At 42.1% G+C, this 15,158-nt stretch overlaps 1 non-coding gene across 6 annotated transcripts; it reads left to right on the top strand.

The window, feature by feature from the left end:
* The first annotated feature begins 504 nt into the window (after positions 1 to 504).
* Positions 505 to 14,367, top strand: LOC110536455 (uncharacterized). Of its 6 annotated transcripts, XR_016484720.1 has the most exons (7): positions 505 to 5,184; positions 5,382 to 5,495; positions 6,221 to 6,303; positions 8,406 to 8,488; positions 8,764 to 8,835; positions 8,982 to 9,088; positions 14,222 to 14,367. It is a non-coding gene; the product is annotated as an uncharacterized LOC110536455 (transcript). The 6 variants fall into 6 exon arrangements; XR_016484716.1 differs by having other exon boundaries at positions 8,982 to 14,367; XR_016484721.1 differs by lacking the exon at positions 8,406 to 8,488.
* The last annotated feature ends 791 nt before the right edge of the window (positions 14,368 to 15,158 follow it).

Raw genomic sequence — 15,158 nt, forward strand, 5'->3', positions numbered from 1 at the left:
TTGAGTAGCATGAGTAATAATTTGATTAGCTGTTCAGAAGTTTTATGGCTTGGGGTAGAAGCTGTTAGGAAGTCTTTTGGACCTAGACTTGGCGCTCTGCTACCGCTTGCAGTGTGTTAGCAAAGAGAACAGTCTATGACTTGGGTGGCTGGAGTTTTTGACAATTTTTAGGGCCTTCCTCTGACACTGCCTGGTATAGAGGTCCTGGGTGGCAGGAAGCCTGGTCCCAGTGATGTACTGGGCCGTACACACTACCTTCTGTAGGTCGACCGATTATGATATTTTAACACCGATAGCAATTATTGGAGGACCAAAAAAAAGCCCATACCAATTTATCGCAAGATTTTTATATATATATATATATATATATATATATATATATATATGTTTGTAATAATGACAATTACAACAATACTGAATGAACAATGCACACTTTTATTTTAACTTTAATATAATACATCATATAATACATCAATAAAATCAATTTAGTCTAAAATAATGAAACATATTCAATTTGGTTTAAATAATGCAAAAACAAAGTGTTGGAGAAGTAAAAGTGCAATATGTGCCATGTAAAAAAGCTAACGTTTAAGTTCCTTGCTCAGAACAGGAGAACATATGAAAGCTGGTGGTTCCTTTTAACATGAGTCTTCAATATTCCCAGGTAAGAAGTTTTAGGTTGTAGTTATTATAGGAATTATAGGACTATTTCTCTCTATACCATTTGTATTTCATATACCTTTGACTATTGGATGTTATTATAGGCAGTTTAGTATTGCCAGTGTAACAGTATAGCTTCCGTCCCTCTCCTCGCCCCTACCTGGGCTCGAACCAGGAACACAACGACAACAGCCACCCTCAAAGCATCGTTACCCATCGCTCCACAAAAGCCGTGGCCCTTGCAGAGCAAGGGGAACAACTACTTCAAGGTCTCAGAACGAGTGACGTCACCAATTGAAGGACTATTAGCGCACACCCCGCTAACTAGCTAGCCATTTCACATCAGTTACACTAGCCTAATCTCGGGATTTGATAGGCTTGAAGTCATAAACAGCTCAATGCTTGAAGCACAGCGAAGAGCTTCTGGCAAACGCACTAAAGTGCTGTTTGAATGAATGCTTACGAGTCTGCTGCTGCCTACCACCGCTCAGTCAGACTGCTCTATCAAATCACAGACTTAATTATAACATAATTACACACAGAAATACGAGCCTTAGGTCATTAATATGGTCAAATCCGGAAACTATCATCTCGAAAACAAGACGTTTATTCTTTCAGTGAAATACGGAACCGTTCCGTATTTTATGTAACTTTTATTTTGACTTAATATAATACATAAATTAAATCAATTTAATCTCAAATAACATGAATGATGAATGTTGAAAACAGAAACTGTAATTTCTATATGCAGGAAATCCTATTTTAATAATGGACATGGTAAGAATTGACTACCAAAGTGCGAGTCATAATTCCCATGACACCTTCTAGCAAAATCTGAAAAGCGGTTCATTCATTCATTTATTCCATAGGATATTTTTAGATTCACTTAAAATAAGGTCTGTGTTTCGTGTCGGCTTACACCACCTTGCCAATTTTATAACTGTGTAGCTATCCATAGGACAAGGTAACTCTGATCAATATTGGCTAAATATAAGCGAAGATCACTTTTTTTATAGAGTGGATTTCTGAAAATATTTTGACAAATGTTACCTTATCCTAGTGAGATTTACACGGGGATCAAAATGCCGAGGCGTTTAAGCCTGAAAGAAACACAGACCTTATCTGAAGTAGATCAAGACATTCTCTATGGAAGACATGAACAGAGGCGGTTTAAGCCTGAACGAAACACAGACCTTATCTGAAGTAGATCAAGACATTCTGTATGGAAGACATGAACGGTAAAATAAGGAGAAGGAACCCCTTTCAAGTTCAGCCGCAAGTTATTACAGGAATTATAACGCGTCGACTATTTCTTTAAACCATATACCTTTAACTATTACGATCCTGCTGCTGCCTACCACCCCTCAGTCAGACTGCTCTATCAAATATCAAATCATAGACTTATCTATAATAAACACACAGAAATACGAGCCTTAGGTCAAATCCGGAAACTATCACCTCAAAAACAAAACGTTTATTCCGTTCCGTATTTTATCTAACGGGTGGCATCCATGAGTCTAAATATTCCTGTTACATTGCACAACCTTCAATGTTATGTCATAATTACGTAAAATTCTGGCAAATTAGTTCGCAAAGAGCCAGGCGGCCCAAACTGTTGCATATAACCTGACTCTGCGTGCAATGAACGCAAGAGGTGACACAATTTCACCTGGTTAATATTGCTTGCTAACCTGGATTTCTTTTAGCTAAATATGCAGGTTTAAAAATATATACTTGTGTATTGATTTTAAGAAAGGCATTGATGTTTATGGTTAAATACACATTGGAGCAACGACAGTCGTTGATTGTTTTTTATAAGATAAGTTTAATGCTAGCTAGCAACTTACCTTGGTTTACTGCATTCGCGTAACAGGCAGGCTCCTCGTGGAGTGCAATGTAATCAGTTGGTTAGAGCGTTGGACTAGTTAACTAAGGTTGCAAGATTGGATCCCTAGAGCTGACAAGGTAAAAATCTGTCGAGGCAGAACGTTCCTAGGCCGTCATCGAAAAGAAGAATGTGTTCTTAACTGACTTGCCTAGTTAAATAAAGGATTTCCGATTCTTAGGAAAACTTGAAATCGTCCCTAATTAATCGGCCATTCCGATTAATTGGTCGACCTCTAATAGAGATTGCATCATGGATCCGTTGGGGTGGTATGTTGGGGTGGTATGAAAATTGGAGTGGGTCTAGGGTTTCTGGGACAATGGTGTTGTGAGCCATGACCAGCCTTTCAAAGCACTTCATGACTACAGACGTGAGTGTTATGGGTCGGTAGTGATTGAGGCAGGTTACCTTTGTGCTCTTGGGCACAGGGACTATGGTGGTCTACTTGAAACATGTTGATATTAAAGACTGTCAGGGACAGGTTGAAAATGTCAGTGAAGACACTTGCTGGTTGGTCAGCGCATGCTCGGAGTACACATCCTGGCCCTTGTCCTTGTGAATGTTGACCTGTCCGGCTATGGAGAGTGTGATCACACAGTCGTCTGGAACAGCTGGTGCTCTCATGCATGTTTCAGTGTCATTTGCTTCGATGCGAGCATAGAAGTAATTTAGCTCGTCTTGTAGGCTTGTGTCACTGGGCAGCTAATGGCTGTGCTTCCCTTTGTAATCTGTAATAGTTTGCAAGCCTGCCACATCCGAGCGTTGGAGCCAGTGTAGTACGACGCATTCGGAGAGCCTGTTTCTGTCCTGCCCTTGACTTTGCTGCACGGCATGTGATATCCTTAGCCTCTTCGTCGCAAAACTCCCTGATCTTCTCAAAAATATAAGTTTGTCTAGCTGTGTCCAGTCCAGGTGGTGCTTGTACAGGCAGACCATCCATGGGAGGAAGGATTTCAGCATTGCCATAGCAGCTGAAACCTGGTCCCGACTGAGTCCACACGGTCCTTGGCGACGACACCAGGCTCTAGAGAATCGAAGCTGTAAAAACAGGAAATAACAGAGAAAATGTGAGATGAATAAAAGTAGTGCCAATCATGTTGGAGGTAAATTTAAATAATCAAAATGTTGTGTTTGTGCTTTTACATACCAAGTGTTGTCATCGATTCCTTTAGAGATGCCACATCACTGCTTTTGTCACATGGGACGGCAGCAGCTTTCCACCAAAGTGTTTGTGTCCTCGGTGGCGTCCTGCTAATACTATTAGATTATCCTCTGCGTAGTTGTTGTTGAAGTTCACAACTCGCGCAGAACCATGTCAACACATGCACCTGCTCGGCAAGTGTGCATGTGTTGTTATCTTGTCCGCATGCTTCGGGTGATGGAAATCTGAACGCTCTACCAGTGCTTTTTGAAAGGTTCTTGTAATTCTACTTTCCTGTGGATATATTGTCTCACATTCCTACCGCCAAAAAGGACCAACCGCACAGACAACCAGTACAGTACTTTAAAATCTAATTGTTTTCAACATTCTGACTTGTAGAGGTTCGTTAGAGGAAACTTTACTGATTCAAATGCTAATTTCTGCCTGACATACAATTCAATGCAACATCGGGTTTCCAGGCAATTCTCTAGCTAGCTATCTTGTTAATGAAGCTGTCCAGTAATGTTGGCCGGTGTGACAGTTACACAGGTGATGTGATTGGTCAAAAGACCAATTTGCGGGAAGAAAAAAAAAAACTTCAGAATTGATCTGCCTGTGTAAACGCAGCCTGTCTGACTCTTGGGCTGCATCAGATTATACTTTTATATTGACCTGATACTGTAGTGGCCCCTCTAACAATGAAACTACATTCCTTAAAGAACGGAAGGCGGTCAGGACGAGGCAAGATCAGGTGGGACCTCAAAGTTTCCTGGATGTCACGAGTCCTACTTAAATCAGTACACTCGTAACAACCTAATTATTACGCAACTTCTATTTAATCAAATAAAACCAACACGTAGAAAATAAGCCGTTACATTTTCGATTAACCAAATTCGACGCTCATTGTTGAGTCACTCAACTCACTGCCTCGAAGTAAAATGCTTAGCAATTTCGACGCCTCGCGAGCTCCGGTATCAAACGTAACGTCACTATCTCTCTGGCTGCATTTAGACGGGCAGCCCTACCTAATCTGATGTTTCTTTTCGCTAAGGGGTCTTTTGACCAATCAGATCAGCCCTGAAAAAAATATCTGATGTGATTGGTCAAAAAACCCATAAGTGGAGAAAAAAAACATCAGAATTAGGCTGCCTGTTTGAACGCAGTATCTCTCGTCTATGACTTCTTTTTAATCAGATTCCTGTACGCGTTTTATTCACCTACTATCCTTTTGGAATGATTTTATGCGTACCGTGTTTATCTAACTTGCTAAAGTTTTACAGATTGTGTGGTGAAATTGCACCTATACTTCAAACAATCAAACCGCATTCAACTGAACAGCTGTGAAGTCCGGCTGGGATACTTACTGACTCGCAATGCTTCAATTCTCTTAGTTTTAGCAGGATGCCAGACATCTCCTGATGGTTGGTGATCCAACATACTGAAATGTCTCTCAGACTGCACCCAGACATCTCCCTGTTAGGATCTATGCTGCCGCGAAGTAAGTCATCACACACACACCCTCATCGAATGCTTTCCAATTTCTCCTTTTCGCACCATAGACTGATTGAACATAACATTTAGTTTTTTGTTTTGAATGATCATTTACATACCTATTAGCCTAGTTTGCATTTATAAGGTCCGCTCCATAAGCCAGACAACACCGACCTTTTTAACATAAATGTCGTCTTTCCACAGGGCCTTTAAAAAAAAAAGAAATGTCAAAGACAAAAGAGAGGAGAAACTGGTTATTGACAACACAGGTCGTCACAAACTGTATGGGCACCGGTGGATGATGTGTACGTAACCCGGGTATTTATTTTTGTATTTTTTTGTTGTTGAATTTTTACCCCTTTTTCTCCCCAATTTCGTGGTATCCAATTGTTTTTTAGTATCTTGTCTCATCGCTACAACTCCCGTACGGGCTCGGGAGAGACAAAGGTCAAAAGCCATGCGTCCTCCGATACACAACCCAACCAACCGCACTGCTTCTTAACACAGCGCGCATCCAACCCGGAAGCCAGCCGCACCAAGGTGCACCTGGCAACCTTGGTTAGCGTGCACTGCGCAAGGCCCGCCAAAGGAGTCGCTGGTGCGCGATGAGACAAGGACATCCCTACCGACCAAGCCCTCCCTAACCCGGACGACGCTAGGCCAATTGTGAGTCGCCCCCACGGACCTCCCGGTCGCGGCAGGTTACGACAGAGCCTGGGTGCGAACCCAGGGTCTCTGATGGCACAGCTGGCGCCGCTGCCCTTAACCACTGCGCCACCCGGGAGGCAGTAACCCTGATATTAACAGGTACTGCGTTTGACCAGGGCCCAATAGGTGAAAAGTCATGCACAATGGGGGGGATAGCGGTTCCATTTGTGGCGCACGCATTATGTTGTCATGGTGACCTAGGATGGTAAACGTGGTTGAGTAAAATCCAGATTCCTTCATCTGCTTGCCACATATTGGGTTTTTAATGTAGGCTTTTGATGTCGCAGGCAACACAGCAATATATTACCATGAATGTTTTCAATCTTCTCTTCCAGGAAAAAAAAGTGGATCCCTTTGTCAGCACAGTTTTATTTACTTGTTCAAGACAGAAGTCAACGAAGTTTCAATTTTTACAGAGGTAGGTTATGTGACTTAACAGTAGCCTTTATTCTGTGTCTTTTTTAAAATCTCCTGTGTGCTGTTTCCAACATCAATAGCTAATTTATTCGTTTGATTTATGTTATGTCTTCCTTGATGGACCTTACCGAGTCCCTAAGTCATTTACATGTTAATCAGTCATTCTATTGAAATCCCTTGTTGATCTGACAGTGATGTATACATGGAAATACAGTACATTTGGAAATGATTCAGACCTCTTGACTTTTTCCACATTTTTGTTACGTTACAGCCTTATTCTAAAATTGATTAAATCAACTTTTTCCCTCATCAATCTACACACAATACCCCATAATGACAAAGCGAAAACAGGCTTTTAGAAATGTTTGCAAAATAAATATAAAACTGAATTACCTTATTTACAAAAGGGGAAAGGGGTGATACCTAGTCAGTTGTACAACGGAATGCCTTCAACTGAAATGTCTTCCTGCATTTAACCCAACCCCTCTGAATCAGAGAGGTGCTGGAGGCTGACATAATCAACATCCACGTCTTCGCCTCTGAATCAACATCCACGTCTTCGGCGCCCCGGTAATAGTGAGTTAACTGCCTTGGTCAGGGGCAGAATGAAAGATTTTTACCTTGTCAGCTCTGGGATTTGATCCAGTAACCTTTCGGTTACTGGCCCAACTCTCTAACCACTAGTATTCAGAACCTTTACTATGAGACTCGAAATTGAGCTCAGGTGCATTTCCATTGATAATTCTTGAGATGTTTCTTCAACTTGTTTGGAGTCAATCTGTGATAAATTCAATTTATTGGACAAGATTTGGAAAGACACACCTGTCTATATAAGGTCCCAGAGTTGACGGTGCATGTCAGAGAAAAAAACCAAGCCATGAGATGGAAGGAATTGTCTGTAGAGCACCGAGACAGGATTGTGTCGAGGCACAGATCTGGGGAAGGGCAACAAAAAATGTCTGCAGCATTGAAGGTCCCCAAGAACACAGTGGCCTCCATCATTCTGAAATGCAAGAAGTTTGGAACCACCAAGACTCTTCCTAGAGCTGGGTGCCCGGGCCAATTGAGGGAGAAGGGCCTTGGTCAGGGAGGTGACCTTCCAAAAGGACAACCTTCTCTGCAGCACTCTACCAATCAGGCCTACATGGTAGAATGGTCAAGTCTCTGAATGTCCTTGAGTAGCCCAGCTAGAGCCCGATCTAACATCTGTGGAGAGACTTGAAAATAGCTGTGCAGCGACGCTCCCCATCCAACCTGACAGCTTGAAAGGATCTGTAGAGGAGAATGGGAGAAACTCCCCAAATACAGGTGTGCCAAACTTGTAGCGTCATACCCAAGAAGACTTGAGGCTGTAATCACTGCCAAAGGTGCTTCAACAAAGTACTGAGTAAAGGGTCTGAATATTTATGTAAATGTGATATTTCAGTTTTTTTGTATTTATACGTTTGCAACAATATTTTTCTTTGTCATTATGGGGTAGATTGATTCTTTTTTATTTTTTATATATTTTTAATTTAAGAATAAGGCTGTAACGTAACAAAATATTAGTCAAGGGGTCTGAGTACTTTCCGAATGCACTGTGTATAATCTGTATGGCAACTAGAACTGGCAGTGATGTACAGTACCAGTCAAAAGTTTGGACAAACCTACTCATTTCTAGCATTTTTATTTTACAATTATTTACATTGTAGAAAAGTAGTGACTAACTCATGAAGCTGGTTGAGAGAATGCCAAGAGTGTGCAAAGCTGTCATTAAGGCAAAGGGTGGCTACTTTGTAGAATCTCAAATATAAAATGTATTTAGAGAAAAAAAATGTTTTAACACTTTTTTGGTTACTACATGATTCGATATGTGTTATTTCATAGTGTTGATGTCTTTACTATTATTCTACAATGTAGAAAATTGTTTAAAAGTAGGTTTGTCCAAACTTTTGACTGGTACTGTATATTGTGTGTGTGTATATATATATATATATATATATATATATATATATATATATATATATGTATATATATATATGTATATATATATATATATGTATATATATATATATATATATATATATATGTATGTATATGAACATCGTTCTGTTTGTGCCCCAGTTAGCAAGAGAGTGGCACTAACAACATCAAGGTCGCGTGGTTCAGTTCCTGCAGGGATCAAACACATTACACTTTACATTACAGTGAGTGCATATATTGTTTTGTACGTCGCTTTGGATCAAAGGTTCAGCCAAGCATATTATATTTGTACATCGGGGAATTCCTAGTTCCAGTAAACACACCTACTACACTGTACCACACCATAACACTGGAGTTGACTTTTGCTAATAGTTGGGCTAAAGATCAGAATTGGGCTGCCTGTGTAAATGCAGCCCATGTCAGGATAGGTCCCATGGTGCTCTGCCTTGTGTTCATACTGTAGTAAATATAAATGAAGGATACTGTCTGTTCTTGTCAGAATCCTGATCAAGCCAAAGTAGCCCAGGAGAACGGAGCAGCGTTTGTGGGAGGAGCCGACCTTGTGCAGAGAGTGAGTGTCACAAAGTTCTTTCGCTCTCTGAGGGAAATTCAATCTTTCCCCCTTCTGTTTCTGTCTCTCTCACACCCCCCACCCACACACATCACTCACACACTTTTTGTTAATATTTCCTGTGTTCTCTGTTCTTTGTAATGTAGATCTTGGAAGATAATGTGGACTTCTACGTAGTGGTACTAGATATCATCTCCAAACTACTGCCTCTGAAGAACAACCGACGCAAAGAAGTTCCCCAAGAACAAGAGAGGTGGGCAACACTCCCGTTATCAATCAATCAAATTTACATCGTCCTTTTTTACATTTGTCAAAATGCTTTTGACACCCCCCCCCCCCCAAAAAAAACCCTAGGAACAAAACCTTGAGAGGAACCTGACTCTGAGAGGAGGCCCCCCCATGCGCTGTTTAAAGGAACATTCTGAAGGCTTCCCCCAAAAACCTTTTCAAATGAAGGTGGCCTACTTTGCAGAATAATTATCTTGATTGTTTGTATCGATCATGGGTCTTTTTTTTCTTGTTTCTAACTCTGCCATCACATGTAGCCTACCTGGTACATTGTACAGGACAAAAACGCCACTAGCCAAACACAGCGGTCTACTTGCTAGGTGTGCAATTGAATGGAAGGGCAACTACACCTGCCAAAGAATTGTTCCCAGACCTCCAAAGTGGTCTTGTGATTTGATTTTTAAGCTTAAAGCATAAAATTTGTGTGGTTTTTCTCATTTAAAAGTGTGGTTTTTGAGAGTGAATTTGGGAAACTCTGAAACCGTGAAAAAATACAACCGTGAAAATGAAATTTGCCAAAAGATAACTGATTTTATAGAGTGACCAAAACAATAACACTGTCATCACTACGGTACTAACGGTAAGTATGAAGGAACACTGTCATCACTATGGTAGGAACGGTAAGTATAAATTCATTACGGAACGACCTACAGTATAATCACCACAACGTTAAAGCATACTTGTAATCCTCACAAATGTCTGTCAGATTATCCAACGTTAAGAGAATTAATCCAAGGTTAAGAGAATTAATCCAAGGTTAAGAGAATTAATCCAAGGTTAAGAACTAATGGGGATCCATAATAAACCTCAGGAAGAGTAGCTGCTGCCTTGGCAGGAACTAATGAGGATCCCATAATAAACCCCAGGAAGAGTAGCTGCTGCCTTGGCAGGAACTAATGGGGATCCATAATAAACCCCAGGAAGAGTAGCTGCTGCCTTGACAGGAAATAATGGGGATCCATAATAAACCCCAGGAAGAGTAGCTGCTGCCTTGGCAGGAAGTAATGAGGATCCCATAATAAACCCCAGGAAGAGTAGCTGCTGCCTTGACAGGAAATAATGGGGATCCATAATAAACCCCAGGAAGAGGAGCTGCTGCTTTGGCAGGAACTAATGTGGATCCATAATAAACCCCAGGAAGAGTAGCTGCTGCCTTGACAGGAAATAATGGGGATCCATAATAAACCCCAGGAAGAGTAGCTGCTGCCTTGACAGGAAATAATGGGGATCCATAATAAACCCCAGGAAGAGTAGCTGCTGCCTTGACAGGAAATAATGGGGATCCATAATAAATACATATGTTGAAATCAATAGAACGAGAGGGGGCGGAGTCACACCAAAGTTCCAGACTGGGAATAATATGTACTGTGTAATATCCCTGGTTCAGGACAACTTGGAGAAGACCGACAGCTAGATGTTGGATTGTTGCATTTGGTTTCAATGCGGAAAGGTAAGCGCAACGCTAGTTTTCTTTTATTTTCAGCACTCATATCGACATCACGTTGAAATCAGAACATAGCCGTTAAAATGTGGGTTGTATTTATGACTAGTCTCCCAGTCCCTGCTGCTGAAAAACATCCCCACAGCATGATGCTGCCACCACCATGCTTCACCGTAGAGATGATGTCAGGTATCCTCCAGGACAAAGAATTCAATCTAGATTTCGTCAGACCAGAGAACCTTGTTTCTCATGGTCTGAGAGTCCTTTAGGTGCCTTTTGGTAAACTCCAAGCGGACTGTCATGTGCCTTTTACTGAAGTGTAGCCACCATCTGGCCACTCTACCATAAAGGCCTGATTGGTGGAGTGCTGCAGAGATGGTTGTCCTTCTGGAAGGTTCTCTCATCTCCACAGAGGAACGTTATAGCTATGTCAGAGTGACCATAGGGTTCTTGGTCACCTCCCTGACCAAGGCCCTTCTCCCCCGATTGCTCAGTTTGGCAGGGCGGCCAGCTCTAGGAAGGGTCTTGGTGGTTCCAAACTTCTCCCATTTATGAATGATGGAGGCCACTGTGTTCTTGGGGACCTTCAATGCTGCAGAATATTTTTGGTACCCTTCCCCAGATCTCTGCCTCGACACAATCCTGTCTCGGAGCTCTACGGACAATTCCTTCGACCTCATGGCTTGGTTTTTGCTCTGACATGCACTGTCAACTGTGGGACCTTATATAGACAGGTGGGTGCCTTTCCAAGTCATGTCCAATCAATTGAATTTACCACAGGTGGACTCCAAGTTGTAGAAACGATCAATGGAAACAGGATATACCGTAGCTCAATTTTGAGTCTCAGAGCAAAAGGTCTGAATACTTATGTAAATAAGTTTATTTTTTTGCTTTAAAAAAAATGTCTGTGTTTTTTCTTTGTCCTTATGGGGTGTTGTGATGTCATTATGGGGTATTGTGATGTCATTATGGGGTATTGTGATGTCATTATGGAGTGTTGTGTAGATTGATGAGGGAAAAAATGTATTTGATCAATTTTAGGATAAGGCTGTAACGCAACAAAATGTAGAAAAAGTCAAGGGGTCTGAATACTTTCCGAATGCCCTGTATGAACTGTATTCAATGTATTATGTCTGAAATGAAAGTCAAGTCGTGATGATGTCACTTGTTAAATCCACTTCAATCAGTGTAGATGAAGGGGAGGAGACGGGTTAAAGAATGATTTTTAAGCCTTAACAATTGAGACATGGATTGTGTATGTGTTCCATTCAGAGAATTGGCTAGACAAAACATGTAAGTGCCTTTGAACGGGGGATGGTAGTAGGTGCCAGGCGCACCGGTTTGAGTGTGTCAAGAACTGCAACGCTGCTGGGTTTTTAAAGCTCAACACTTCCAGTGTGTATCAAGAACACCACCCAAAGGACATCCAGTCAACTTGACACAACCGTGTGACACATTGGAGTCAACATGGGCCAGCGTCCTTGTGGAACGCTTTCGACACCTTGTAGAGTCCACGCCACGACGAATTTAGGCTGTTCTGAGGGCAAAAGGGAGGTGCAACTCAATATTGGGAAGGTGTTCTTAATGTTTTGTACACTCGGTGTATATGCCATGTATGTCACATTGGGCTTTAGAGGGTTAACACACGTTTAGAGGAGCCTGGGTCATGTGACTACAACCATACATACCTGGATCCCCTCCTTGACAACATGACCGTTCCAAGGCTCTCTGGGACTTATTTGGCAGTGAGACTTCAAGGCAGTGCTACATGCTATCATACGCGCCGTGATTTCTCATTCTAGTTATTGAACTACATATCCCACTCCATGATTCCTCATTATTGAACTACATATCCCACTCCTTGATTCCTCATTCTAGCTATTGAACTACATATCCCACTCCATGATTCCTCATTATAGCTATTGAACTACATATCCCACTCCATGATTCCTCATTATAGCTATTGAACTGCATATCCCACTCCATGATTCCTCATTATTGAACTACATATCCCACTCCATGATTCTTCATTATAGCTATTGAACTACATATCCCACTCCATGATTCCTCATTATAGCTATTGAACTGCATATCCCACTCCATGATTCCTCATTATTGAACTACATATCCCACTCCATGATTCCTCATTCTAGTTATTGAACTGCATATCCCACTCCATGATTCCTCATTATTGAACTACATATCCCACTCCATGATTCCTCATTCTAGTTATTGAACTACATATCACACTCCATGATTCCTCATTATAGCTATTGAACTACATATCCCACTCCATGATTCCTCATTATAGCTATTGAACTGCATATCCCACTCCATGATTCCTCATTATTGAACTACATATCCCACTCCATGATTCCTCATTCCTCATTATTGAACTACATATCCCACTCCATGATTCCTCATTCTAGTTATTGAACTACATATCCCACTCCATGATTCCTCATTATTGAACTACACATCCCATGGACTTTAATACCAAGCCTTCCAATGCAATATTGTGTGCTTGATAGGTGTGTAATTTTTGCCTACAAACAAAGCAAACCAATAGGGATTTGTGTGTATCAAGGGATAACTATAGTAAAGGATCTACAGTACAAGGCCAGAACTCATACTAGTGCATTCGGAAAGTATTCAGACCCCTTGAAAATTGCGCTCAGGTGCATCCTGTTTCCATTGATCATCCTTGAGATGTTTCTCCAACTTGATTGGAGGTCAACCTGTGGTAAATTCAATTGATTGGACATGATTTGGAAAGGCACACGCCTGTCTATATAAGGTCCCACAGTCCCACAGGGGAGAGAGTGACAGGCAGGCAGGCAGGCAGGGGGATAGAGTGGCAGGCAGGCAGGCAGGGGGAGAGAGAGAGGCAGGCAGGCAGGGGGAGAGAAAGAGGGAGAGGCAGGCAGGGGGGAGAGAGAGAGGCAGGCTGGGGGAGAGAGGGGCAGGCAGGCAGGGGGAGAGAAAGAGGGAGAAGCAGGCAGGGGGAGAGAGAGAGAGGCAGGCAGGGAGAAAGAGAGGCAGGCAGGGGGAGCGAGAGAGGCAGGCAGGGGAGAGTAAGAGAGAGAGGCAGGCAGGCAGGGAGAGAGAGAGAGGCAGGCAGGGAGAGAGAGAAGCAGGGAGTGAGAGAGGCAGGCAGGGAGAGAGAGAGAGAGGCAGGCAGGGAGAGAGAGAGAGGCAGGCAGGGAGAGAGAGGGGCAGGCAGGGAAGAGTGAGAGAGAGGCAGGCAGGGGGAGGGAGAGAGGCAGGCAGGTAACACAAATACCCTCAGGGAGAGGATTCTAGAATGTAACGGAAATCTTCTTGACAAGTGGTCTGAAAAGAAAACAGTAGATTTGTCATATTGCATCAGACGTGTGTCTGAGCAACTCTGTTCAGGTGTGTACTTTCATAACATCCTTCTTCTCCTGTCCTAATGTCTATCCATGTGGAGTTCCGTACTTCACTATTTTCTGATGAATGTTGTGAGGGATGAAATGGAAAGGAAGAGAATGGTAAAGTAAGGCATAGGGGTCTGAACAGGGATTGAACCCACGCCACCAGGGTTCTGGTTCTGGTTCAAAGGACGGCAGCATTACTACTAGACTAGACCCTGGCACTGTTTCAATGTCTCTGACACCTCTTCCCTTGTCTCCACAGGACGTGTCATTAGAGCGAGCGATCGTCAGCTGTCGGAGTGAAGAACTCGTACAGAAAGTCACAGTGAAAAAGGACGATTAAAGACGCTTGTGATTTTATATGTTAATGTGTATAATTTATTCAATAAAGTATGAAAATATTATGGATTTACTGACTCGTCTTGTGAACATTGAGCATATTTAGAATTGACTGTTAAGTCGCCTGGCGAAACCCGACTGACCACGTTCAGAGAAAAGGAGTGTGATCTCACGAGAAAAGGATGGTCGATCCGAAGCTACTGGTTAAAACTAGAATGTACGTGTAGCTGCTATTTAATACAATATTGAGTAGGCCACAGAGAAAGATCTAACCGTCCACTGGACTATTCCACTCTGTAACACCAGATGGCAGTAACAACATGTACAACAATTCTTATTGTTTTCCCAGGAGTTCGAGGTTGAATTAAAACCTCCACTGTCTTATCTGGATGTTATCACTTAGACAACGTGTATATTCTGTACAGCTGGGCCAAAGACTTGTCAATATGTTCTGTAGTTGGAGGCCTCAACCTGTTTAATACTGTAAATTATGGAGTCACATTTCACCATTGGGAATAAACATGGAAACAAACAGGGGGATAAATAATCAGGTTGCCAACAACAGGGGATTCACTATGACCGCATTATAAACAATATAGCTTTTTAGGGTGATTATATTTGGATGGTAGGTTATCCCAATCTAAATTTCTACCTTATTTATTTATTTATTTATTTTGTAAATGTCCATTGCACACAGCCAACTCTACTTGGCGGGAAAGCTGAGGAATTCACTCATGCGTGGGACAGCAGTGGCAACTGTTGTTTTCTAAAGGCCAGGAGTCTTGTCTGATGGCTCTTCTCAGCCGGGGACAAAAAGCGTTTGCCATTGACTGAAGATTAGGTTGCTCCTGTGTGACCTA

The sequence above is a fragment of the Oncorhynchus mykiss genome, chromosome 11 (assembly GCF_057628025.1).
Source record: "Oncorhynchus mykiss isolate SJ-2025 chromosome 11, ASM5762802v1, whole genome shotgun sequence".
Classification (NCBI taxonomy): Eukaryota; Metazoa; Chordata; class Actinopteri; order Salmoniformes; family Salmonidae; genus Oncorhynchus; species Oncorhynchus mykiss.